We start from the raw sequence: 25,916 nt of genomic DNA on the forward strand, positions 1-25,916 counted from the left end.
CCTGTGTGTCCTAGACGGCCTGGGACCTCAAAGCAGCCCTGGTCATTATAGCACTGGACTTCTATATGCCTCACTGACTCCATACACACAGTAATAACAACACTCCACCACAGCCCTGCGGAACGGGATGGGCAGACCTGTAGCTTCTCATTACATAATAAAGCAACATCGAGGACTCCTTATACAAGTGTTACATGGGTAGTTCACCCACATTACAAATGTATTGAATATACTGTATCATTGTTTGTATACCTAGGGATTGAACACAGAGGGCAATATAAACTAAAATATAAAAATAAAATGAAATGTTATGTCACATGCGCCGAATACAACAGGTATACACTTCACCGGGAAATGCTTACTTATGAGCTCTTTCCCTACAACGTAGAGTTAAAAAGTTAGCAACATTTGCAAAAATAAAAATAAAAAAGGAAATAGTATCACAATAAAAATAACAATAACTGTTACAGTTTTCTTCCGATAAAAGGAGAGGAGGACCAAAATGCAGCGTGGTAATTTTGATACATGTTTAATAACCGAATAAACACGAACAATACAAAACAAGAAACGTAACACGAAAACCTAAACAGCCTATCTGGTGCAAACAAACACAGAGACAGGAACAATCACCCACGGCTGCCTAAATATGGTTCCCAATCAGAGACAACGATAAACACCTGCCTCTGATTGAGAACCACTCCAGACAGCCATAGACTACACTAGAAAACCCCACTAAGCCACAATCCCAATACCTACTAAAACCCCAAGACAAAACACACCACATAATAAACCCATGTCACACCCTGGCCTGACCAAAATAATAAAGAAAACACAAAATACTAAGACCAGGGCGTGACAATATACAAGGAGTACCAGTACAGAGTCAATGTGCAGGGGTACGAGGTAGTTGAGGTAATTGAGGTAATATGTACATGTATGTAGAGGGTAAAGTAACTAGGCTCATGTACATAATGAACAGAGTAGCAGCAACATATCTGAAGAGTGTGGAAGTATATCTATGTGTGAGTAGGTGTGCCATCAGTATGCGTGTGTGTGTTTTGCATGTGTGAGCAAATGTTGTGTGTACCAAGCGGTGAAGCAGCCAGTCAAGGTACAGCTGTAGAAATGTGTTTACGAACGGAATAACTGACCTTGGAAAACATTATTTCAATACAACATGATTGAAATGTTAAAGTACAGCTACTTTGGCTAGAATCATTCATACGAGAGTAGAATATGTTAGTGCTCAACCCTGCTACAGCAGCTCCTGCTCCTTGTGGGAATTGATGTGTCCCTGTCACCAAAATGTAAGTTCTGCTGAGCGCAAACTTGATTTTGATGAAAACTTCCAGCACGCTTTTACTGTGAACACTGAGGCTGTTTTAACAGTGGCCAAGTAGGCTACCAGAGTGGACTACCATTTTTTTAAATGAGAAAATGCATCCCTTTACATTTTAACATGGAAATAGCTGTTCTATCATTCAGCCTACAGTAGCAGCCAATGTGTGGTGTTCAATGTAGAGTAGGCCTACATTCCATGAGTCTTTTGAAAAAAACATGCAGGGCTTGACATTAACCTGTTGATCCACTTGTCCTTCAGACAAGGAGGTGACTGAAAATGTTGTGGTGTTAGATGCAAGAAACCACTTTACAAAATAAAGTGCATTATTATTCCCATACCATTATAACAGAGAATCAGACAAATTATGCTAACCTTTGCCTATTGGCTACTTAGCTTAGTCAAGCGTGTCTCAAAATACAACACTGCCCCTTTAAGACAAAAGAAAAGCTCTATACCTGACTTGCTTTCCAAAGGTATCTAAAAATGTACATGTTTTGTGCCCTTGTAGGAAGCAATCACTCCCCCCTTGCTGACTACAAATGATCTATAACTGGGCTAATAACTCACTAACTAGCAAAGGATATGAACAAAATGTGCACACGTTGCTACGAGCATCTCCTGCTTTGATCTCAAAACAAGCACATCAACTCATGACCACTCATGCTGTAAACACAGTCCAGTTCAAAGTGAATGGCACAGATCCATATACGGCAGTGGTTTATTTGTGTACAGGCTTACTGCAGCTCTGATTGGTTTTGTAGGCCTACTGTAGGTCTAATTTGTCATGCCACACCGGTCTCTGTAGAGTACGGGCTGAGTCATGCACAATAAAATCCTATGTTGCATTGAAAGTGTCTAATATTGCGTTGATTCGATCACAATTGCCACAGTAAAGGGAAACATTAATAGTGTTAACTAACAGGGAAAACTCTAGAAATCAGTGGTGGAAAGAGTACACAATTGTCATATTTGTAAAGTTCCATTAATAGAAAATGACTCAAGTAAAAGTGAAAGTCACCCAGTAAAATACTACTTGAGTAAAAGTCTAAAAGTATTTGGTTTTAATTATACTTACGTATCAAAAGTAAATTAAATTGCTAAAATATACTTAAGTGTAAATGATCTAAAATTCCTTATATTAAGAAAACCATATAGCCAGGGGCACACAACACAAATTTACAAATGAAGCATATGTATTTAGTGAGTCTGCCAGATCAGATGCAGTAGAGATGACAAGGAATTTTCTCTCTTGAGTGTGTGAATTGGACCATTTTTCTGTCCTGCTAAGCATTGAAAACGTAACGAGTACTTTTGGGTGGAAAATGTAGGGAGTAAAAAGTACATTATTTTCTTTAGGAATGTAGTGGAGTAAAAGTAAAAGTTGCCCAAAATATCAATAGCAAAATAAAGTAAAGATACCCCAAAAAACATTATTCCTCCTCCACCAAACTTTACAGTTGGCACTATGCATTCTGGGACGGTAGCGTTGTCCTGGTATACGCCAAACCCAGATTTGTCCGTTGGACTGCCAGATGGTGAAGTGTGATTCATTACTTCAGACAACGTGTTTCACTGCTCTAGATTCCAATGGCGGCGAGCTTTACACCACCCCAGCCAAAGCTTGGCTTTGCCCATGGTGATCTTATGCTTGTGTGCATCTGCTCGGCCATGAAAACCCATTTCATGAAGCTCCTGACGAGCAGTTCTTGTGCTGATATTGCTTCCAGGGGCACTTTGGAACTCGGTAGTGAGTGTTGCAACTGAGGTGATTTTTAAGCACTACGCACTTCAGCACATGGCGGTCCTGTTCTGTGAGCTTGTGTGGCCTACCACTTTGCGGCTGAGCCGTTGTTGCTCCTAGACTTTTCCACTTCACAATAACAGCATTTACAGTTAACCGGGGCAGCTCTAGCAGGCAGAAATTTGACTAACTGACTTGTTGCAAAGGTGGCATCCTATGACGGTGCCACGTTGAAAGTCACTGAGCTCTTCAGTAAGGCCATTCTACTGCCAATGTTTGTCTATGGAGATTGCATGGCTGTGTGCTCGATTTTATGCACCTGTCAGCAACCGGCGTGGCTGAAATAGCCAAATCCACTCTTTTGAAGGGGTGTCCACATACTTTTGTATATATAGTGTTTGATGCTTATGTGAATAAATTACAGTCTGCTGTATGGGCTTTGACTGACAGCTGTTCTGAACCTGAACACCTCAGAACGAGCCTATGTTTGTCTATTGTGAAGAAAATATTCCGAGGCACACGCACCTGAATGACCTCAGGAGTCATGACTCCTTCCTATGCGCACCAAAATGATGACCTGTTTCCCTGAATTGCATTGCTAACACTGTAATGTAATGTTCTATAACTTAGCTAGTCATGTTGGCTATAGAGCCGTATTTCAATCGATGCCCACCTGAACCAGATTGAGATTGATAATGGACCTTGTGTTTGGATTGCGTGAACAGCGACAGTAATTGTGTGTGATGGCGGGGATGCAGGGTTGTGTTCCAAACAAAAAACTCCAAGTGCTCTAGTTCCTCAACGGCACACCTAGAAGAGCTAAAAAGTCATAAAAGTGCATTAAAATGACTCTGGAACTGTGCTCACATTGGAGAGGTGTGTGGCTACTTGTTGATCCTCTTACTCTAAACCTAACCCACATTTCCCAGGAAAATTATTAGAATGTTGCTGAATGTATCCAGAGTGTTTTCAGATTTTGTTTGTGTTTCCAGCTCTGACAGTGCAGTGATAGTACTCACTCCCACAGTCGGACAACAATCTGTCTCTTCCCTTAGGGACCTCAAAAGGGACTGTCCGGGTATCTGGATCGTAGGGAGGAGATAGAGAAGTATCTGTCTGGGTGGGTCTGGTCTACATATGACTTTTTTTCTATGCATAATGTATTTTCTGCTATTATCTGTCTGCTTTGTGTCTGGATCTGTGTAAAGCAGGGATAGGAGTGTAGTGTTGTGAGTCAGAGAGTTGCCAGTTGGCTTCAAAGAGGCATTGTTGGTTATCGGTGGTCACCATCTTGTAGCTTTGTCTGCTGGTTTTATGGTTATGTCTTTGTGTTCATGGAATTTGGCAATGGCTTGTCTTCTTGGGGGATGTTCTGTGGTGAGGTTATGGTAGAGGTACGAAAGTCTGGTCATTTGTGTGTTGGTTTTGTGCGTTGGTCTTCCAATAGGTGCCGATGTCGTCTATAGTTTTGGTTCCCATCTAGATGGGACAATGAATGGTGGAGTCAGGTAGTCAGATGTATAGTCAAAATAGTCTAGCAGTTTGAGAGTTCTATGGTATCTGTGGATGTCTCTTTGGCGGTCCCCATGGTGCAGCGGCGTGGGGATGTAGGTGAGCCCACTTTCCAGCAGCTCAGTCTCAGGGTGTAATAGGTGAAAAGTGGATGAGAGACTGAGGATGTTTGTGTCTTGGTGGAGAGGCTATGGTGTAATCATACCCTCCCCCACTACTTTAACTGTCCTGCCCAATGTTTCAGGTTCTTTGCAGCCGTGGCTGGTGTCCAGTGTATGTTGTCTTTTTCGGTGTGGAATCCTGAGCCGATGGATTTGTAGTAGGGGGTTGTAGTGTGTGGCGATGTGTGAATGAATGTGTTTGAGCATGGCTTGTTGTTTCTCTGACAGGTAGGGTGAGTAGTTAATGATGGGGAAGTAGATGGTTGCATTGGGGTACATGGCTGTAGCTTTACTGTGGAGTGATTGCAGTTGTCCTATGGTTGTTTGTCTCTGTGTTTGGTCTTTGTTGTTGAGACCCAGAGACAGCACCATAACCCTGAGGCAGGTTCAACAAGGCTTCTGTTTGCGGCGAACATGTTGCCAGAGTAACAATTTTCAGTTGAAAGATTTGAATGAACATCAAATAGCTCCTTTTTGTAAGGATTACTGTGGCTTTTTAGCGGCAATATTCAAACCGAAAATGACTTAGCTATTGCTACTAAATATAGTTAGAAATTCTACATGGCCACTTGATTATTTTTAATTGCAGTTTAAAACCGAAACAGACACTTACGTTCACTGCACACTACCTTCTCAGACTGTTAGCTAACGCTAGAGAATAGTCATGGCTAATACAAAACGAATGGAATATGTTAGCCAACGTTCGCAAACTATTTCCCTTGTTAAATTCACCTCTGGTGTTGAGGTTTGGGGTAGATTTGGCCAAGACCCCAGTAAATGTAGTGGAACTGTGCTCTAGGATAACTGTCAACTTGGATGTGTTTGTATGAGTGGGGAGGTATTTCGGCTCAGGTTTGAGGCACCAAATGATGGCAATTGGTTTGTGAGACCTTATTTGCCAATCCTTACTTTTTTTTAATGTGTCATGTCGTGTCTGGTGGGCCGGTACAAGACTGGAGTGAAGACTGGGGATGTTGGGATGGAGTGTCTGAGTGAAGGTAAGGGGGAGAGTCTCACAGTGGGCTCTGGGAGAACCCTGTGTGTTTTTGGTGTGTGTAGAGGTTAGTATTGGGGAGGGTTCAGAAGGGAAACTGACAGGATTGGTTTCCACTTTGTTTTGTCACAACGTCACAACTTTCTCCACCTTTAACCCCTTTATCCATAGTCACCACCTCAAAGTGGTGTTGGGGTGTATTGTGTTGGGTCTCTGTGTTGGCAGTGGTGTAAAGTACTTAAGAAAAAATACTTTAAAGTACTACTTAATGTCACGACTTCCGCCGAAGTTGGCTCTCCTGCCTGTTCGGGCGGTGCTCGGCGGTCGTCGTCACCGTCCTACTAGCCAACACCGATCCCTTTTTCGTTTGTCTGTTGGTTTTGTCTTATTAGTTTCACCTGTGTGTATTTTAGTTTAATTAACGTCCTTATATGTAGTAGGTTGTCCCGCCCTTGTTTTGTGCGGGATTGTTTGTATTCATGTATTTGGTGTAATACTTGTGTGTTACTTCTCCGGTCTATTTTTGATCCTGTGTTTGATTATTCACCCTGTATGTTGGGTTGACCATGTTTTGTGCGCCGGAGAATAAACTGTCGAATCACTGAAACCTGCTCTCTGCGCCTGATTCCACCCACCTTGATAATACGTGACACTTAAGTCGTTTTTTGGGTGGGTATCTGTACTTTACTGTACTATTTATATTTTTGACTACTTTTATTTTACTACATTCCTAAAGAAAATAATGTATTTCTTTACTCCATACATTCTCCCTGACACCAAAAAATTGATTTTTAAAAATTGTCCAATTCACACACTTATCAAGAGAACATCCTTGGACATCCCTGCTGTCTCTGATCTGGCGGACTCACTAAACACACGTTTGGTTTGTAAATTATCTGGAAAAGAGGAATACCCATTGTTAGGTTTCTATTTTTCAGAGTAAATAAGGGAGGAGATAGTTTAATTCTTCCCAAAGGTTCTGTACAGCTGTAATTCAGACGGCTAAACATTTCTTACCATTACAGTTATATACATCCCACTTAAGACACTCCTTCTCTCCAATCCTTACATTTTATGGTTCAACAGGAAAAGGATAACAAGACACCAAACCATTATTACTCCCTTAAGGGAATCTGTGCTCACCTCCTAACCTCAACCCCTCCTTCACCTAATCCACAGGTATCCATCTGTATTCTCTATACCAACACGTTGCTCTCCTCTCGTCAACCCAACACATTCCAAAGCCTTCTGTCTTTCTTCAGAGAACCCTTAACTTCTGACATAAAACCCTTTCTCTTTTACTCCTTTACTCCTATGCTTCTTTCCTATCATTTATTTAATATCTCAGTTTTCAAAGTTTAGCCGATTCCAACACTATGTAAGAATGCTGTTCATCGATTACAGCTCAACATTTAACACCATAGTACCCTCCAAACTCGTCATTAAGCTCGAGACCCTGTGCAACTGGGTCCTGGACTTTCTGACGGGCCGCCCCAGGTGGTGAGTGTAGGAAACAACATTTTGACCCTGCTGATCCTCAACACTGGGGCCCCTCAAGGGTGCGTTCTTAGCCCTCTCCTGTACTCTCTGTTCACTCTCTGTACTCTCTGTTCATGACGATGTGGCCATGCACGCCTGCAACTCAATCATCAAGTTTGCAGACAACACTACAGTGGTAGGCTTGAATACAAACAACGACGAGACGGCCTACAGGGAGGAGGAGAGCATACTTAAATTCACACAGGACACCGGATAAGACAGGAGAAGTGCTCCAGATATAACAAACTGACCCTAGCCCCCCGACACATAAACTACTGCAGCATAAATACTGGAGGCTGAGACAGGAGGAGTCAGGAGACACTGTGGCCCCATCCGAGGACACCCCCGGACAGGGCCAAACAGGAAGGATATAACCCCACCCACTTTGCCATAGCACAGCCCCCACACCACTAGAGGGATATCTTCAACCACCAACTTACCATCCTGAGACAAGACCGAGTATAGCCCACAAAGATCTCTGCCACGGCACAACCCGAGGGGGGGCGCCAACCCAGACAGGAAGATCACATCAGTGACTCAACCCACTCAAATGACGCACCCCTCCTAGGGACGGCATGAAAGACCACCAGTAAGCCAGTGACTCAGCCCCTGTAATAGGGTTAGAGGCAGAGAATCCCAGTGGAAAGAGGGGAACCGGCCAGGCAGAGACAGCAAGGGCGGTTCGTTGCTCCAGAGCCTTTCCGTTCACCTTCACACTCCTGGGCCAGACTACACTCAATCATAGGACCTACTGAAGAGATGAGTCTTCAATAAAGACTTAAAGGTTGAGAACGAGTCTGCATCTCTCACATGGGTAGGCAGACCGTTCCATAAAAATTGAGCTCTATAGGAGAAAGCCCTGCCTCCAGCTGTTTGCTTAGAGATTCTAGGGACAATTAGGAGGCCTGTGTAACCCGCCAGCTGTATGTTCTTAATGCCGTCGTTCCGCCACGACTCTGTGAAACATAAGATATTACAGTTTTTTATGTCCCGTTGGTAGGATAAACTTGCTTTCAGTTCGTCCCATTTATTTTCCAGTGATTGAACATTAGCTAGCAGGACGGAAGGCAAAGGCCGATTAGCCACTCGCACCCTGATCTTTTTCTGCAAAATCTCAGTTTCCTTCTCCAGCGAACGCCGGGGATCTGGGCCTGGTCAGCTGTCTGTAGGAGTCCCTCCCATCCGACTCATTGAAGATGAACTCTTTGTCTAATCTGAGGTGAGTAATCACAGTTCTGATCTCCAGAAGCTCTTTTCGGTCATAAGAGACGGTAGCAGCAACATTATGTACAGAATAAGTTACAAACAACACTAAAAACCAAACAAAGTAGTTGGTTAAGAGCCGATAAGACAGCAGCCATCCTCTCCGGTGCCATCTTCCTCCCAGCTCAACCCTAGGTTTAGGGTTGAGCTGGGATGTGGACATTAAGCTGGGTTAGGGATCAAATTGAGCTGTGTGTAGATATGAAAGTAGGGTTAGGGTTAAGGTTGAGCCAAAGGTGGATATGAACCTAGGGTAAGAGCTCGGGCCTCAACCCTAGAAAAAAACCTAACCTTAATCCAATTAACAATTAATTAATGTGCCCCTCCCCCCACCATATGGCAGGAAGGTTTTGTAGTCCTCAATTGAAGCCTGACCTGGAGTTAATTGTGCTTTTGAGTGATATTGGCAGAACGGTTGAGGCTACAAACAAAATTCACATATGAGATCGTTCAACAGACGCTCCCGATGAACGCAAGCCTGAGCATGTGAAATTAACTCTTCACAGTGAAAACTTGGTCCCTCAGAGAACAAGGCCTTTCTTCCATATAAAATCATTACCTACAGCCCTCACATAACCGTGGACTGCAACTGAACTAGCTAACCGTCCTTCCACACAACCCATCATGACCTTACAAGGATGCTCTCCTGTGTTGAGGTTCAGCTTACTGCGGCAACAGGAAATAGCTTAATCCATCCTCAACATGGTGCTCCATTCTCTATTCCACATCCTGTCTGTGGAGGAGGGAGAGAGAGAGATGACAAGAGGGGGTGGGAGGGACATAAGGAGGGAGAGAATAGAGGGGGGAGGAGGAAGGGAGAGAGAGAAGGGGATAGTGAGGGAGGGGAGAGGGTGAAGGAGAGAGGAGGGAGTGGTAGAGTGAGAGGAGGGAGGGAGGGAGGAATTGGAGAATAGAGAGAGAGACATGTCTTTCTAAGTCCTTCACCAATTGCAGCTTTATCATCATCCCTTCCCATTGACTGCAATGTATTTCACATAAGCATCAAACGCATACACCTACACACACACACACACACACACACACACACACACACACACACACACACACACACACACACACACACACACACACACACACACACACACACACACACACACACATACACTACCTTTGTAACTATGAAAGCCTCTCACAGTCTGTTGTGTGCTGTGGGATGACTAATAGGTATGAGAGGTGTGCTTCTCCTCGTCCTCTGTATCCGCTGGAAGATGCTGAGCCAGGCTAAGGAGCTGAGAGTCATTATGAAGAAGTACCAGGTCCAGCTCTCCGGCCTCACACAGAGGACACCCGGCCAGCCCTATATGGCCTCTGTCCCATGGCCCTCCTCTACCCAGGGCCTGCAACTAAAGGTGAGAGGACCCCCCCCCCCCCCACCAACACACATTCACACAATTACCACCATGCCTTTACCTTGTCGATAGCTGAAAACAGATCCGTCACCACCTTGGTGTTTCTATCAATAGTTATCAAAGAACACCTCTCCATTTTTCGTCTGGTTTACAAAAGAAGACCAATCTCATACCTTTTACTTTTTAATCAAACACTCACGTTGCCTACTACACTCTTAAAATGGATCAAGAGCTTCCATTGTCCTGTACTCCTGGCAGGAGATGTCAGACCCAGTCGGCAGAGCCAGCAGTGACTCAAAGTGAAGTAGTCTTTCACTGTTGTGTTGTGATGAAGCTGGACTATAAAGCAGGGGGAACATATTGGACAACAACACTGCACTCACGCTGCACACTGCCATTTTCCTGGGGCCGCGTTCTCCCACTGTTCCCCCACACTGTCTTCAAACACTTTGCTGTGTCAGACCCTGTGGGCAGGGCATGGGGGGCCTGTGTCGACTCGATGGTGGTGCCCACCTCAAAGCCGGGCTCAGCTGCACCGGGGAGCATCATGGGACGTAATACTACCGCTGGCAGCAACCTGTAGCCCAGCAGAGAGAGACACACTCCAACAGCGTCAATGGCCACAGAGGAAGAACAGTATTGGCACCTTGAACGGGGTTCACTGTTTTTTTTTTAGGTATCAGCCCTGCAATGAATTTAGTTCTCTTGTTGCTGTTGTTTTCTATTGGGGTTGTCTATTTTGTCAATGGAAGGTGGCTTCAAGCGCAGTGCTAGTGAATCTGACTCATGCATTATCACTGACAATATGACTGGGTGAAAATAGCCCCGGCCACTTCACTGCCAACTGTGTTGTGTATCATTGTGTCACCTTCCAGCTCCCTGGGGCCTCTCAAACACCCATAATCCTCCCCGACTCCTCAGAGAACCAAGGTCGCGTCTAGTCAGTTACATTGTGAGCCCGGGTGACAAAGAAACAGTAGTGTTCATCTGGGGGATGGATTTATCCAGTGTCTCCTACCATCCATGCACCTTAGCCTTGCCACCCTGGCCCCTGACAGGGAGCCCCTCCCCAGTCCTCTCTCACCCTACCGGGCTACTCTGGGCCCTCAGTGCAGCCAGCTGGGTCGGGAGTGGGGAGCACATAAAAGCAAGGATCATCAACTAGATTCAGCCTCAGGCTGATTTTTTTGTCTGGAGGGGGATGGTGACTGGACCGGAACATAAGTCCAAATCATTTGTAGACTGCAGATGGACCGCAAGAAGCCCCAACAGATCTAATTTTTTTTACTAAAACATAACAATGTAAGACTTACATTCGTATACGGTCACATATATCTATTTATTATGCGCGGGAAGATTTCCTAAATGAAAATGACTTGGAGCTGATTTGCTCGTGTTTTTACAGTGTTTTGTGTCCAAAAACAAAAATAAATCAGCCGGAAACCCCGACATAAAGCTTTGTCCATGCCAAGCGCCTCTCTCTGTCACTAGACACGGGAAGATGCAAAACGCGGGCGGTGAACCCTGCCTCTGGCTCCCTAGGGAAACTGTCCCTCCGTGTACAGCTTCATTTGGTTCCAACCTTGCAATTAGCGGCACTTTGAGCGAGAACTCACTGTCTTGATGTGTCTAACTTAGCCCTGTCGCATCTCCCACCAGGCCTAATGTGTGACACTCTCTCTCCCTCAGACCTAACAGACAGGTGCTTGGGCAATTATTTTAGTTGAGCAAGGCTGAATCGATTAGCAGAGATGTGGTGGAGTGTTTGTGGGTGTCTGCGTGTGTGCATGTGTGTGTACGTGTGTGTGCAGTACGTGTGTATGCGCGTACCGGGTGAATAAGATCCGCGTCACCTAAGATCTGTTTTTTTAAATTTTATTTGCTGTAATGGCTGTCTTTAGCAGGAGGACAGGGTATGACGTTATGATAATGCAAATGAATTGTTGTTCATGAATTGACTTTCTTATTTGTTGTTTGCTGAGGATGGGAAGGCACACGGACGGCGCACTGGTGCTCATCAACGGAACCGAGCTGGAGGAAGGCTGTGAGGACGAGCTGGAGGAAGGCTGTGAGGACGAGCTGGAGGAAGGCTGTAAGGACGAGCTGGAGGAAGGCTGTGAGGACGAGCTGGAGGAAGGCTGTGAGGACGAGCTGGAGGAAGGCTGTGAGGACGAGCTGGAGGAAGGCTGTGAGGACGAGCTGGAGGAAGGCTGGGAGGACGAGCCGGAGGAAGGCTGTGAGGACGAGTTGGAGGAAGGCTGTGAGGACGAGCTGGAGGAAGGCTGTGAGGACGACGGCACGGTTATGATGGACTGGGTGAGTACCTCCCTGCTACATCCATTAACGCTAAACAGATAAGAAAGGTTCCATGCACGGTTCCCTTTCTCACCTATTTTAAATGTAAAATATTTCATGTAGACATAGATACTTTACATTCTGTCAAAAGATGGGTTGTTACTCAAAAATGCGTATAAAGTTGGGTAAGAGAGCTTTGATTGAGTGAGAGATCAGTTTGACAGTGTATTTGTTCGTATGAAGTATAGAAACAGGTCAGAGCCCTAATGGTAATCCTCTGTCGCCCCCTACTGGTGTAAAACCTACACTCTTATCTGCCCTCTACAGCACAACACACCTCCTTGTCATTTCGCACTGCCGCGACACTCACTGTTTCGTTTCTCTACTCCAAGTGTCACCATCCTCACAGCTCTGAACAGCTACAGGTTTGAGACAGGTTATTTCTGAAAGTATTACTCTTCTCTGCAGTAAATCATGTGGTCTTCCCAGCTTCTGCAGATAATCCATCAAAGGCTAGGGTCTGGGGTCTGGGGTCTGGGGTGGGTTACCGCCCCTCTGGTCCCTGCCTCATCCCCACCGGCTTGTTTGATGAGCAGGGTGGGGTGGTAGCCAGCCTCCGTCACCTCCGCACTGACCAGGGGGTTTGGCCTGTCGTATGGCGAACGCTACTGGTAAACCCTGGTTCAGGTTCTGGTCCCAGCATGAATCTCCTCTATCGTTCCCCTTTCCCCACTCCCAGCCTCTTAGTCGGGGCTCTTTGCTTCTGAATCATCATATGGACCAGTGACAGTCGTCTCCCCATCACACCTGCTGCACTAAGAGCACAGACATTGTTTCTATCTGATAACAACCCTGAATGCATAGTATGTCTTATGAGGAAGAGTGTTGTGGTGGGCACTCTGGTTGAGTGGGACATGACATCTTTCGGTCTTCTCTTCTCTCCCCCTAACGTGCGGTGTGAGTGTGCGTGGTGCCTGATGGGCACATGTCAGCGTGGTGCGCGGCGGGAGTGCGGGGCTTTTCATGTCTCAGTAGTCACTGTAATGATTGCAGATGGGAGCGCTGTGGGGGGGCCTGGAGCCCAGAGCTCTGTCATTGTTGCAGGCTGGCAGGGCTGCCCTGACCCATTACACTGGCTCTATCCTCAGCCTCATCTCATCTGCCTCCCTCCCTTCCTCCCACATGGGAGAGTAATTGAAAAGTGTATTTGGCAAATTACACATGTCTGGGTCTTGAAAAACTCTTTCAGTATTCAGCTATAGTCTACCTTCTTGTGCAGAGAAATTGACATTTCAAAAACACTTTGGGAAAAGTTGCGTCGCTGTTTCAGTGTGCTGGATCAGATTTATGTATGTATGCGCCTGCACGGGTTTGATTGCGTCTAATTTGGTAGCGAGGGGAAATCATTTATCCGTGGTGATAGCCTTCCCTGGGGAAGACTCCAATTGGACAGGGATTAATGATGACGCGGCCACTGACTGGAAGTAATACCTCTCGGAGATTTACAACATGGAGTTTTGATAAACAGTAGACGGTTGCAGGTCCGTATCGCGTCGAACTGCATTTGTGATGACATGGAGATTAGGGATAGGATTAACTTCTAACAGCTATAATAGCCTTATCAACTGTCACTCCCTTTGAAAGGAAAGGATTCATCTAGAATGGGAGAGAAGCCCGATCACAACACATGGGAAAGATAAAATACAAATCCCACACCATAAAATGTCACGTTGACGTTCGTTCAAGAAAATGTAGTCGATACCGCCTTGAAATATTTGAACCATCTATAATATATTGAGAATATCTATTGAAATACTGGCCAGTGCTATGGCCAGTTGGTGTGTATCCGCCTCGTTCTCCGGTTGTCGTTTGAGATATCTCTCTTGAGACTGTCACAGACTGAAAACAGGCCATCATGCTGTGGACTTGATAACTATCAGCGGTGCTAAGGTGCTGAGCGCAACAGAGCTGTTCGGTGCTCCAGCTAGTCTATGAAACTTTGTTTCAGCAGGGTACTTCACTGGAAATGAACGATGACAGTAGACCTATGATATTAGTCATGCCCCTATTCCAGTTAGGTGACAACAAAACAAGATTCTTTGTGTCGTCATCTTTGAGTGTCATAACACTACAAAAAAAAGCTATAAAACCAAAAGTAAGTACACATTCATTACATTGTATCTTTCATATGTCATTGTGAAAGCCCTTTGACTTACTCATTTGAGCTGAGTCGTGTAGAGAGGGTGTCTGCTGGCGTTTACCTGTCTGCAGGACGCGCCCCCGGTCCCTGAGGGGTTGCTCCTAACCTCTGGGGCTCCTGCATGTGGGGAGGCCTTATTAGCCCCAGGTAAGCAGCTGCAAGGAGGCCTCTCCCAGCCTCAGCCTCTCTTAGCCCTAACCTAGAACCCCCAGTGGGGCTGACCAGCCATCCAGAAAGCATTAGATTAGCAAGTGTTTGTCCCGACATGCTACTTACCACATTTGGCTTTGTATGCCTCTTTGACAGTCTCTTCTCACGAGGAACACTACAATAGGTAGACAGACGTATGTTTCTTGGTTGTGAACGGTGTGGCACATAATATATCGGACATGTGTCTGTTTACAGAATTCTGAAATCTGTAACTAACGGAGTAAAATGTGGGGTTTTGTTTCCTCGTTAGTCCTCTTTTTCCAAGCCTGTAGTAGAGTAAGATGAGTAGGGGGAAGTTGGGAGTTGCTGTCCCCTGTCCCGTTACTGGTCTGAGCCAGAGGCCCGGCGCATTCCGTCACCCAACGACCTGTGATCTATGAGGTGTGTTCTCCTGACCTTTGGTAGATAGCCGTGGCTTACTGTCACTCAGCAGTCAAGCTGGATCAGTCTATCAGGCTGGAGCTGGCGCAGAGCAGAGCTGGGTCTGTGTTACTAGAACCTGCTCCTAATCTCTCTAAGCGTCATTGTGCCGCCAGCAGCTTTGCTAGTCCTCCGACCGCAGCCGGTTCACAAGGTTCAACTCATTTCTTGAGTTGAACGTCGATTCGAATCCGGGGAAAACACAATGGAGCCCATGGCCCCCGCGTTCACGGCGAAAATAAAGTCATATACTATATGTGTAAGGATCTGGGGCCTAGGGTTCTGGGGTTAAACCATGCTCTTGTACACTCACTGTAGCCTGGGTTCCCTGTCCACCCCTTGCCCCAAATAAGACATCTCGCATCTCAGCCAGTGATACCGTTCAACAACTTTGTCAAGTACGATATTGTGTTGCGGAGTAAATCTTACAAATGAGGATGTAAGAAACTAGGAAAGCTTGACTCGACTGGTCAGTGTCATAATTCCCAGCCACGCAAAACCCACAAAGGGATGGCAAACAGCCAAACTTGTTAATAGTCTTAATGTGTAAATCTAATACAATTACACCCACGACTTGGTGAGAATCCTGTCACCAGGGTAAAGGAGTTGTCTAGACGTGTGCTCAAGTACTGCAGCCGAGGAACTTGTCATTAGAGGCTCTGTAATTTTGCAGTGACAGTGAACAGTGTCAGGAAGGAGGAGATTGTTAGCACCGCTAATCTACTCCAATCTGATATTATCCTGCCAAGCTCCTCTGATAGGCTTTGAGAGTTTGCGTGGCAAGAAGTTCTCGCTTGAGAGCACTGGGAGCACAGCTAATCTAGGACAGAGTTTCCACGTCTCTCCGTCAAGTTCATTAATCCAATACGGTGTCCGGTTTTGAGAAGAGAAAGGCGTGTTTTTTTTGTTGTTGTGTGTGTTTAGTTCATGTCTAAGCGTTTGACTAATTAGTCTCCTACACTAAGAAATAGTGTTTTAACTGAGTTCATGACAGTTTCATTGGACCTTTGGTAAATGTGATCAACACAGGGACAGACAAGCCATATGCAAAGAGAACAGTCACGAGTGGTTCTGTGTTGCTTCAGGACATTTCCAGTTTAGACCGATTTCAGTGCTTTTCTTTATAATCTGATTTGAATCTCTACGATACAAGATTGTCAAATGAGACTCAATACATTTCGCAACCTATTTAGAAAACATCCCCTGAAGCAGTGTTACAGTATTGTAAATATCATGCGAGCCACCACCACGTTGATGTTGAAGCCTGATCCTGTCTATTCTCCAGTAGTGTGCCTACTACCACTGCCCCTGTGTCAGTCAGTCCCTCTTGTCTAATGCAGTGGGTTTGTGTCCTGTATCCTGCAGGGCTCCTCACGATGCTGCACTGTCCCTGGGTGGTGGAGAAGGCTCTGGCGGCAGGGGATAGGGGTTACCACCATGCTGTGTACAGAGCACCGCTGGATCCAGACACAGCACTACCTACAGGCTTCAAAAAGTAACGGACACGCCCCTCCGACTATGTGATGTTAGCCCTCTCTCGCTGACTGTTTCCACAGGCCTTATGTTTAAGGGTTACTTCAGGATGTGGGTGTCCCTTCAATCAACTTCCCCAGAGTCAAGTGAACTCGTGGATACCTCTTTATCTTTCTCTGCGTCCAGTATGAAGGACGTCGGAGGTCGGTTCGCGAGACGATGCTAACTAGCTTAGCACAAAGACTGGAAGTCTTCGGGCACAGCTAGCATTCCCCCGGGGAAGTAGATAAAGGGCCTCATTTCCAAAATCCCAAAGGATTAGTGATAGCAAGAGGTGCTACTGGTAGAGATGTGGAGCTGCTTGCAACAGTATGTAACCCAGCAATGAACCATCCTGGTGTGTGTAGGTTTGAGGCAGGCAGTAAGACACAGTAAGTAAGGTAAAGATCAATTATTAGCAGACAGTCAGGGTGTGAACTGTGAAATAATGGGCTCATATACACGACTGACTGACCGGAGACCCTAATAGGTGTCTGAATGAGAGACTAGACTACTGTACACTATGTTAACTCCTGTTTGTACACAGCACACACACACACACACACACTCTCTCTCTCAAAGTCTGAGCTATCGCAGTGCCTTGTCCTCCACCCAGAGGAAATCCATAACGCCATGCTGTGATAGTGAAGGGGGTAGCTCCTCAGTCATCAGATACTGTCCTCTGTCTGTACTGCTGAAGAACATAGACTTGTTACAATGTGGTAAAATAGTGTTGATGAAACTGCTTGAATTGAACCAGTCGTTGTGTTCCTTTCTATGGGGTTTGTGTTCTTGTGTAGACGGGAGGCTGTGGAAGGATTTCCGTTTGACAGAAGCCAATCAACTGAGACCATACGGGCCTTAAAGTCACGGTGGACTCTGATGCCCACTTCACACAGCTCAAGGTAACAGATCGCTCTTCCGATGAGATGAGGATTCAGAGAGATAAAACCGTGATGATCAAGACAAGTCAAGGAAAGTTCATCAAAAGTGCTCTACTTGTAGGTCTCTACAATCTGTAAAGGGTTGTAAAGCTTGTAGGTCTCTCTACAGTCTGTAAAGGGGTGTAAAGCTTGTAGGTCTCTCTACAGTCTGTAAAGGGGTGTAAAGCTTGTAGGTCTCTCTACAGTCTGTAAAGAGGTGTAAAGCTTGTAGGTCTCTCTACAGTCTGTAAAGAGGTGTAAAGCTTGTAGGTCTCTCTACAGTCTGTAAAGAGGTGTAAAGCTTGTAGGTCTCTCTACAGTCTGTAAAGGGGTGTAAAGCTTGTAGGTCTCTCTACAGTCTGTAAAGAGGTGTAAAGCTTGTAGGTCTCTCTACAGTCTGTAAAGAGGTGTAAAGCTTGTAGGTCTCTCTACAGTCTGTAAAGGGGTGTAAAGCTTGTAGGTCTCTCTACAGTCTGTAAAGGGGTGTAAAGCTTGAAGGAGAAGACGGGTGCTTAAACTCTCTCCCCCGTTGGAACTCCTCAGGAAAGAGAGAGATCCCAATAGAAACAAGGTCTAGGTTTCATCACCTCCTTCTGACGAGCCACTTGTAATGACAGTTCATGTAGACAAGATGCGTGCCCCCCCCCCCCTAAATTGCACTTAAGCTTTCCAGAAGGTGACGCCTCATAGCAAGGCTGGAACGTATGTCATTCATGTAAAACGTGTACGGTTAAAGGGGATGTGGCCGTTTTTATCTTCAGACGGCACTGTGATTATTATCAGAACTAAAACGTACTTTACGTATGGTACTGTAAGGCTTTAATGTGCACTCTTGCTGTAAGCTGTGTTTTCTACGTGTTTCGGGAGAGGCCAGAAGTGGTGCTGCTTCCTTCTGCCACGGTTGTGAAGCGGACCAAGTCAGCGTCAGTACAAATATGGATCATAACCGAGGTGCAGTATCTTAGCTTAGGGGTATGTTCAACTGGGCCACTTATAAGCCCCTCAATAACCTGCAGACGGTTGCACAATACACATTTCTACAGAGCAGTGTACATTGTCTAAGCGCTTTGCTGATTTTAACCAACAGAATTGAGCCCAGCTGCATTAGCTCTTGGCTCGAGTGACTTACGGCGACAGCAAACTTTTGGTGGTTGTAGGAGTTTGGGAAAGGTTGGCCCGGGGTTCGCTAACCCTCCGCACCGCGTGGAACCCAGTGGAGATCATCTGGTGAGGGTGCCTCGGCTGTTTGCTGTTGATGTCGTTGTCATAGTTGTTATTGTGTACTGGACGGTCCAGGTGAGTTCCAGTTCACCAGGCCTGGATCCACTCAGTGGGCCGGATGCAGTGCTTCAGTGTCCTGCACACCAGGCCGTGCTCATATCCATGCGTAACACACGCAGAGGCGCAGGCAGGCAGCAGCATTCTCATCTGGGTTTTCACACTTTCCCACCCTAATTTATCTACATTTCACTGTTCAGTGAGCCCCAAACGAACGGTTCCTTCCCTCCTGCATGGGAGGTGAAATTGTATTAGGTTAGAGGAACCCTAATTGGTTGATCCAATATGGTATGTATTGACTTGGTCACAGCGAAGGCGAAACAGGAACTACTGCATCAGTCACATCAGTATCACTCTGACTGCACTTGTCAGCTTTGCCATTAGCCTCCTTTCTTTTTACGAGGCCAATTGACTGTTGCTGATCATACATGTTACATACCATAGAGCGACGCTCTGCTGTGCTTTACAACGTGTTGTCCAGAAGAACCGTCGTATCCTAGTCGAAGCCGAACGACAAAACAAGGGCCGTCACGTGGTGAGAGGAACCGTTTGCACGCGAAGCGGAACAGACACCGCAGACAGGATATCGCTCAGTTCACTGATTAGCCTTGTCCTGTTCCTAATCCTTCCCTCTCCCCGCCGTGCCTGGAGGGCTTGAGAAGAGATCTGTCCGTGTGATCCACTGCCGTGTCTTCTTTATCGGCGCGGGCGACACCATTTTACATAACGCGACGCCAGTTGAGTCACTTAGTATGTTCCAATTAGCCGTGACGCCATGGACTTGACACACTCTAGATGGGAGGGATTCAGACGCAGCACTTAATAGCAGGCCTATTCCTTCTGGTAGGATATATCCGCACCCTAGGCCATGCTAAGCTAATAGATATGCACTGTTCTAATGCAGTCGGGCCAAGTAACGGTAGACTTCACAGAGTCGTGGTGTGAAACGTGGCTATTGGTTCATTACACAATTGCCCTTTAATGGCGTTCTCCTCTGGCCTCCGACTGAAACGAGACCCTGTTGGGGGATGAGGTGTTTCTCAGTGGTCGTGAGGTCATGGTCGCACCGCTGTCAACGTAAAAGGGAATAATAATAAGTCCGAATGGGAAGCTGAACTGTGAAATCCCATTCTCCCTGGCCCGGGAGCTCAGTGACTCGGACAGCCGCCTGACGCGAGTGATCCACGGAGGGGAAGTGTCCCGTTTGTGACATTGTGTTTCCTCTTCTGCCTCTTTTATCTCTCTCTCTCTCTCTCTCTCTCTCTCTCTCTCTCTCCCATCCTCTTGCTGTGCTAGACAGGGGAGATCCTGAGCAAGGCCCTGCCCCAGCTCGGCCTGGCTGTCTCCTCCATGACAGTCTCTTCTGGAGGACCCGGAGGGCTTCCTCATACCCAGAGGCCCACGTGCTCAACATACGGAGAAGGTGCCCGCTACACTTTCATCTGGTACGTTTTGTCCACATAAACATAGACGGACGTGAATACAAATGAATAGACTTGATCACTCTGTCTGCCTTCGTACTCTGCAAACGCACAGGATCAAAAGGGCAGTCCATTTCAACGGTGGAGCTTTGGAGAAGATGGCAGCATTTCTCCAAAGGTTTGTTCTTTATTATTATCAAGTGCAAATACAAAGGAGGAAATGATTCTAAGGATACCACAAGCAGAAATTCCTGTACTCCACATTCTCTCATTTTTTGCAGTATTTATTTTGAAAACAGATAATGGTATTTTGAAACTACCATGTCTCTCTACCTGCCCTCTGTTGTGTTGTTATTTGAGGCAGCAGGTAGCTTGGTGGTTAGAGGTTGCAAGATCGAATCCCCGAGCTGACCATGTAAATGTCGTTCTGCCCCTGAACAAGGCAGTTAACCCACTGTTCCTAGGCCGTCATTGAAAATAAGAATTTGTTCTTAACTGACTTGCCTAGTTAAATAAAGTAAGTAAATAAATAAATAAATAAATACAATTATTGTGGTTGCGTGGACATGTCCTGATGACACTACATTGCCCTGTGATCTTTCCCACAGGTGTTCCCTGGGTTGGTGCTAACCTACCTGCAGGATGGGTTTGGCTGTGCGGGGGTGGCCGGATACAGGGAAGCAGGCAGACACCAGTGGAACGCCAGAGGTGGGCCGCAGACCGGACCATGGGCAGGTCACAGTACTGAGTATCAGTAAAGCACATTCATAATGGGGTTGTGACTTAACTGAGTTATTGCATTCACGTTTCCTTGTTCAAGTGCTGCTTAGGGGTTTGTAACAATTTGTATGTTTTATTAAGCTCCATGAAGCTGTTATTTTGTTTCATTAGGTCAGCGTTCTCCTGTGAGAAATAGGGGAATTTGTTTTTGCAGAGAGACAGGTCATGAGAGAACACCAGCTGCATTTCTGATGTAGTCTGATCTGACAAGATCACAGCACAACAGGAGCAATTCGATTTTGTTTATCAACATTTTTATTTTCTGGTCATCGTGTAGAGAAGACGTGTATAAGTACAGAACGAGAGAATATTCCCACAATTACAGCTGCAATATGTAACTTTTTTGGGCGTCCTGACAAAATCCACAAAGAAATGTGAGTTATAGACCTGTCATTCTCATTATAAGCAAGTCTAAGAAGCGGTAGATCTGTTCTATGTGCTCTATTTCTATGCTTCCCGTTTTCAAGTTTTGTTTTTTGCATCTTTTACTTTCGGTTTTGTACACCAGCTTCAAAGGTTTGAAAATACATGTTTGTTTATGGAAAGTATATTTCACAGCGGTTTACATTATACTTGCTTATTTTGTCACATAAACTGAAATTAGGCAAACTCTTAGAATTTTAGCAACCAGGAAATGGCAGAGCAATTTCTGCGTAGTGCATCTTTAATTTTATATGAAGAGAAATGCCTCCTATGGCTGTGAGTTATTCAGAGATTCCTTGTGGACATGCAGTATATCCCCAGCGAGCTCTCACTGAATGAAGTGTTTGTCTCTCGCCAGGTCTGTGGATGTGATGTCAGTGACACCAATCATGAAGCAGTCCCAGCAGAACCCCCAGCCTCCCTTCAGGGCAAGGGCCAGGCAGGGGCCAAGCAGACAGGGGCCTCCAAGGCAGGGGCCAAGCAGGCAGGGGCCTCCAAGGCAGGGGCCAAGCAGGCAGGGGCCTACCAGGCAGGGGCCTGGGCCAGCAGTGAGAGAGCCCAGCTGGCAGTGGCCCTGCTGAGGAAACTCAAAGACAAAACACCCTCAGGCTATGTCTCAAAGGTAGGCCACTGCCCGGGTGCCTGCTGCTGACATGGCTCACTGTTATTGTTCAATGACATTCAATGTTTTCCATCAGTTTTCTGTAAGATAGATTCCTCAGATATTTTTTGAAATATTTAAAAAAGGCCTAGAGCTCGCTGACTGGCACGAATTTAGAGAGAGACACAGGGCAAGAGAAGGATAGAGAAAGAAAGAAAAACAGAGTAGATATCAGGGGAACTGGGATTTTATTTTCTTTTGGAGCAAAGAACTAAGACCTGATGAAATGTTAAATGCCCTTTTATTGTAATATGATATACTGTTACTGTCAGGGTCAGTCAACTAATGTTAATCCCCAATAAGGTGAATCAAAATAATCATTTATTGAAAGCGACAACTTATAATGCTTTCTACTTCGTGAGGCTTGATTGAGACTTTTCGATAGTATAGAGGCGTTGGCTGAGATAGTTCCTATCCCTATCAAGATACGGTACATTATATTATGAATTCACCCAACCACAGAAATATCTGTGTGCGCTGTGTGAGCATTAGCATCACAGAGTTCTAACGTGTAAAGTATGGTTAGGCTAAATGATTATAATCAGAGAGAACTCTGCCTCTTTCTGAGTGGAGAGAGACACCGTGGTCCGTAGTGCATAAAGAGCCCTCACCCCCAACACACGCGCTCTAACACACACACACACACACACACACACACACACACACACACACACACACACACACACACACACACACACACTCACACAACGCCTTGCTCAGTTTCAACACTGTGCTTCCCCTACACATCCCAGCCTCTTTAATGCAATTGAACAATATCAGATTAGTCGCTTCACGATTCATTTACGAGCCCGTGTTAAATCGCCGTCGCTCAGACAGTCAACAAGTAACGCAGCGCCAGCTCTGCTGTGCCACTAGATGACCTCACACGGCCCCAGATGTGGCCCCGGGTGGAGACGGATGTTTTTGTCGTGTTAAATGGGTGTGTACCTGTATACCTCAGCCCACTGCTCACTGAGCGCGGAGTAGGGGTTGGAGCAGGCTAGACCATGTCTCGTTTGCAACTGAAGCCCATTGCATTGTGCTTGATCCGCTCACCCAGCCCCTCCATGTCCTCATGCTCCATTTGTCATTGTTGTCGTTGTTGTGTGAAGGGAAACATCTCCGTTATAAAATGCAACACACAACAGCTTTAATTGAGCCTCTCCTGAGGGGAATAATTTGATTCTTCTGATAAAGAGAAATCTATAAATATGATCAATCCCAATCCATTTTTAGATAAAAGAGCAGGGAAAATACAGTTATGCTATCTGCTCTAATTGACCTCATTAATATATGCATAAATCATTATTCTCATCGTGGATATTAAATGTAACGTGAAATGAAATATCTAATGTTCATCAAACAAACAATTTCAGCTCCGTTTTCCTCTTGCAGAATTTTAATGAATGCAATTTGCTATCCGAATGCCCCTGTATGATTGTATTTAAACAATTACTGAAAATTTATTCTGTCAGGTTTATTTAAAAATCCATAACATGAGCTGGCTTTTTAATTGATGTCGATATATTGCGAGAAGCACAACATTTTTAAGAAGCAGTTCTTTTATTGTAATTTTTTTGGGGTCAACTTGTATTTTATTTGATTGAACCTTTATTTAACTAGGCAAGTCAGTTAAGAACAAAAACCTTATTTACAATGACCAAACCGGGACGTCGTTGGGAAAATTGTGTTCTGCCCTACAGGACTCCCAATCACAGCCAGATGTGATTCAGCCTGGATTTTAACCAGGGATACTTTAAATGTGTGTTATTTTTGGCTATATCACGATGAAGCAGAAGACTTTATTAAGTTAATAACGGAAGTTGAATCTCATGCCTCTAAATGAATGCCTCTAAATGAATACAACCTCTCCCGTATACTGATATTCCAAATAATATATGAGAACCATTATTCATGTACAAATGTTAATTGCACTTGCATAATAAAAAAAGTGACAGAGGTGTCGTGTTGAGAATAGATGTTGTTGCTACGTGCTGATTTAAATGCCGTGTCACACTATTTCCCAAAAGGAAAAGGTGGGCCCTAATGAGAGATGGGTCTGTGGCCAGCGAGTCGCGCTGCCCCCCGCCCGTCACCCGCTGACCTGTGACAGAGACACAGAGAGCCACGGAGAGGGGTGAGTGGCCGTCACGGTAAGTGCTTGTGACAGGCCCACTACAGGCACATCTGTGGAGGGCCCAAACATTGTTTTCCCACCGGTGACTCTCTGTGGCTGGAGCAGGGAGGCAGGCAGCGCTGAGGGGCTAACTGGCTGCACTGCCCCGAGACATGCCCCCCCCCCCCCCCCCCCCCCCCCCACGCTCTGGGGAAGCAGCTGTCACTCGCCCAGCTGCCATTTGTTCTAATGATCCTGGTGTTTTCATTGTTTGACTTTCCTCTCTGCTGTATAGGCCGGCCCCCTTGGTCTTCCCTCCTCATCTCCCGTCAACCATTTTTCATACAGAACAAAGATGCATACTATACAACAGCACTGGGCTTTAGAGGCCAGTTAGACTTAGACATCATTAGTAGTGAAGCCAGCTCATTTGGCTATCACGGACTGAGGCAGGCAGGGCAGCATGGGAAAGTGGCTGTTATGGGAGCGTTGACCCAGAGGGGTCAGCTAATCTCCATCAAGGGCCTTGTCAGGAGCCGTATCAGGGGCCATGTCCAGGGTCTTGTCAGACTCATAGGCTCATTATTAAACCCTGACACAGGCTCACTACTCCCTGGCTCTCTGGGCTTAAACTAGTTTGGCCTCTCTCTGGGCTTAAACTAGTACTGGCCACTCTCTGGGCTTAAACTTGTACTGGCCTCTCTCTGGGCTTAAAATAGTATGGCCTCTCTCTGGGCTTAAAATAGTATGGCCTCTCTCTGGGCTTAAACTAGTATGGCCACTCTCTGGGCTTAAACTAGTATGGCCTCTCTCTGGGCTTAAACTAGTATGACCTCTCTCTGGGCTTAAACTAGTATGGCCACTCTCTGGGCTTAAACTAGTATGGCCTCTCTCTGGGCTTAAACTAGTATGGTCTATTTCTGGGCTTAAACTAGTATGGCCTCTCTCTGGGCTTAAACTAGTATGGCCTCTCTCTGGGCTTAAACTAGTATGGCCTCTCTCTGGGCTTAAACTAGTATGGTCTCTCTCTGGGCTTAAACTAGTATGGCCTCTCTCTGGGCTTAAACTAGTATGGCCACTCTCTGGGCTCCTGAAAGTTTTTAAGCACTGGCCTTACAGTATACCTGGCTATCTATTGCTTCCTGTATATTTTCAATATGGACTTACAGTACATCACCAGGTCTATTTATTTGTGGCAGAACCCCATTCACTTCTGTCATGAAACTCTCTTTCTCTCTTTCTCTCTTTCTCTCTTTCTCTCTCTCTCTCTCTCTCTCTTTCTCTCTCTCTTTCTCTCTCTCTCTTAGCAGTCTCTTGAAAGCCCACTCAGTCCCATGCAGTATTTATTAGCCTGGCAGGCTGACTCTTCCCATCCTGACCCTTTCCCCTCTATTCTACATAATAATAATAATGCAGCCTGCATTATCACACAGCCTCATCACTTATTGAAGACGTCTGTGAGTGAAGACGCCCTGTCTTTGATTGCCTTGAAGGAACTTCGCACGGCCTCAGACTCCTCACGGATCCAATTCCATCCCTTTGTAGCTCCTCTTACTTCCACGGGAGTGGCCACTGGCTTGCTTTGCATCATTGAATGGCAGTCCATGCTGAAGGAATTCACCTTTTGATGGATTATCTAGATGCCAGATATGTTGGACTTCTGAGGGTTGCAGAGTGGTAGAGGCAAGGGTGAGTTTTAGTCATGTGGTTCCGGACGGATGCCTGCTTGAAGTCTGAAGAACCTTTCATGCGCTC

General features: G+C 45.8%; 1 long non-coding RNA gene across 1 annotated transcript; it reads left to right on the top strand.

The window, feature by feature from the left end:
• The first annotated feature begins 12,096 nt into the window (after window positions 1-12,096).
• On the top strand, window positions 12,097-20,353 carry LOC118962389. Its single transcript, XR_005050124.1, has 5 exons — window positions 12,097-12,238; window positions 16,413-16,542; window positions 17,360-17,464; window positions 20,057-20,205; window positions 20,297-20,353. It is a non-coding gene; the product is annotated as an uncharacterized LOC118962389 (long non-coding RNA).
• Window positions 20,354-25,916: the final 5,563 nt, after the last annotated feature.

The sequence above is a fragment of the Oncorhynchus mykiss genome, chromosome 1 (genome assembly GCF_013265735.2).
Source record: "Oncorhynchus mykiss isolate Arlee chromosome 1, USDA_OmykA_1.1, whole genome shotgun sequence".
Classification (NCBI taxonomy): Eukaryota; Metazoa; Chordata; class Actinopteri; order Salmoniformes; family Salmonidae; genus Oncorhynchus; species Oncorhynchus mykiss.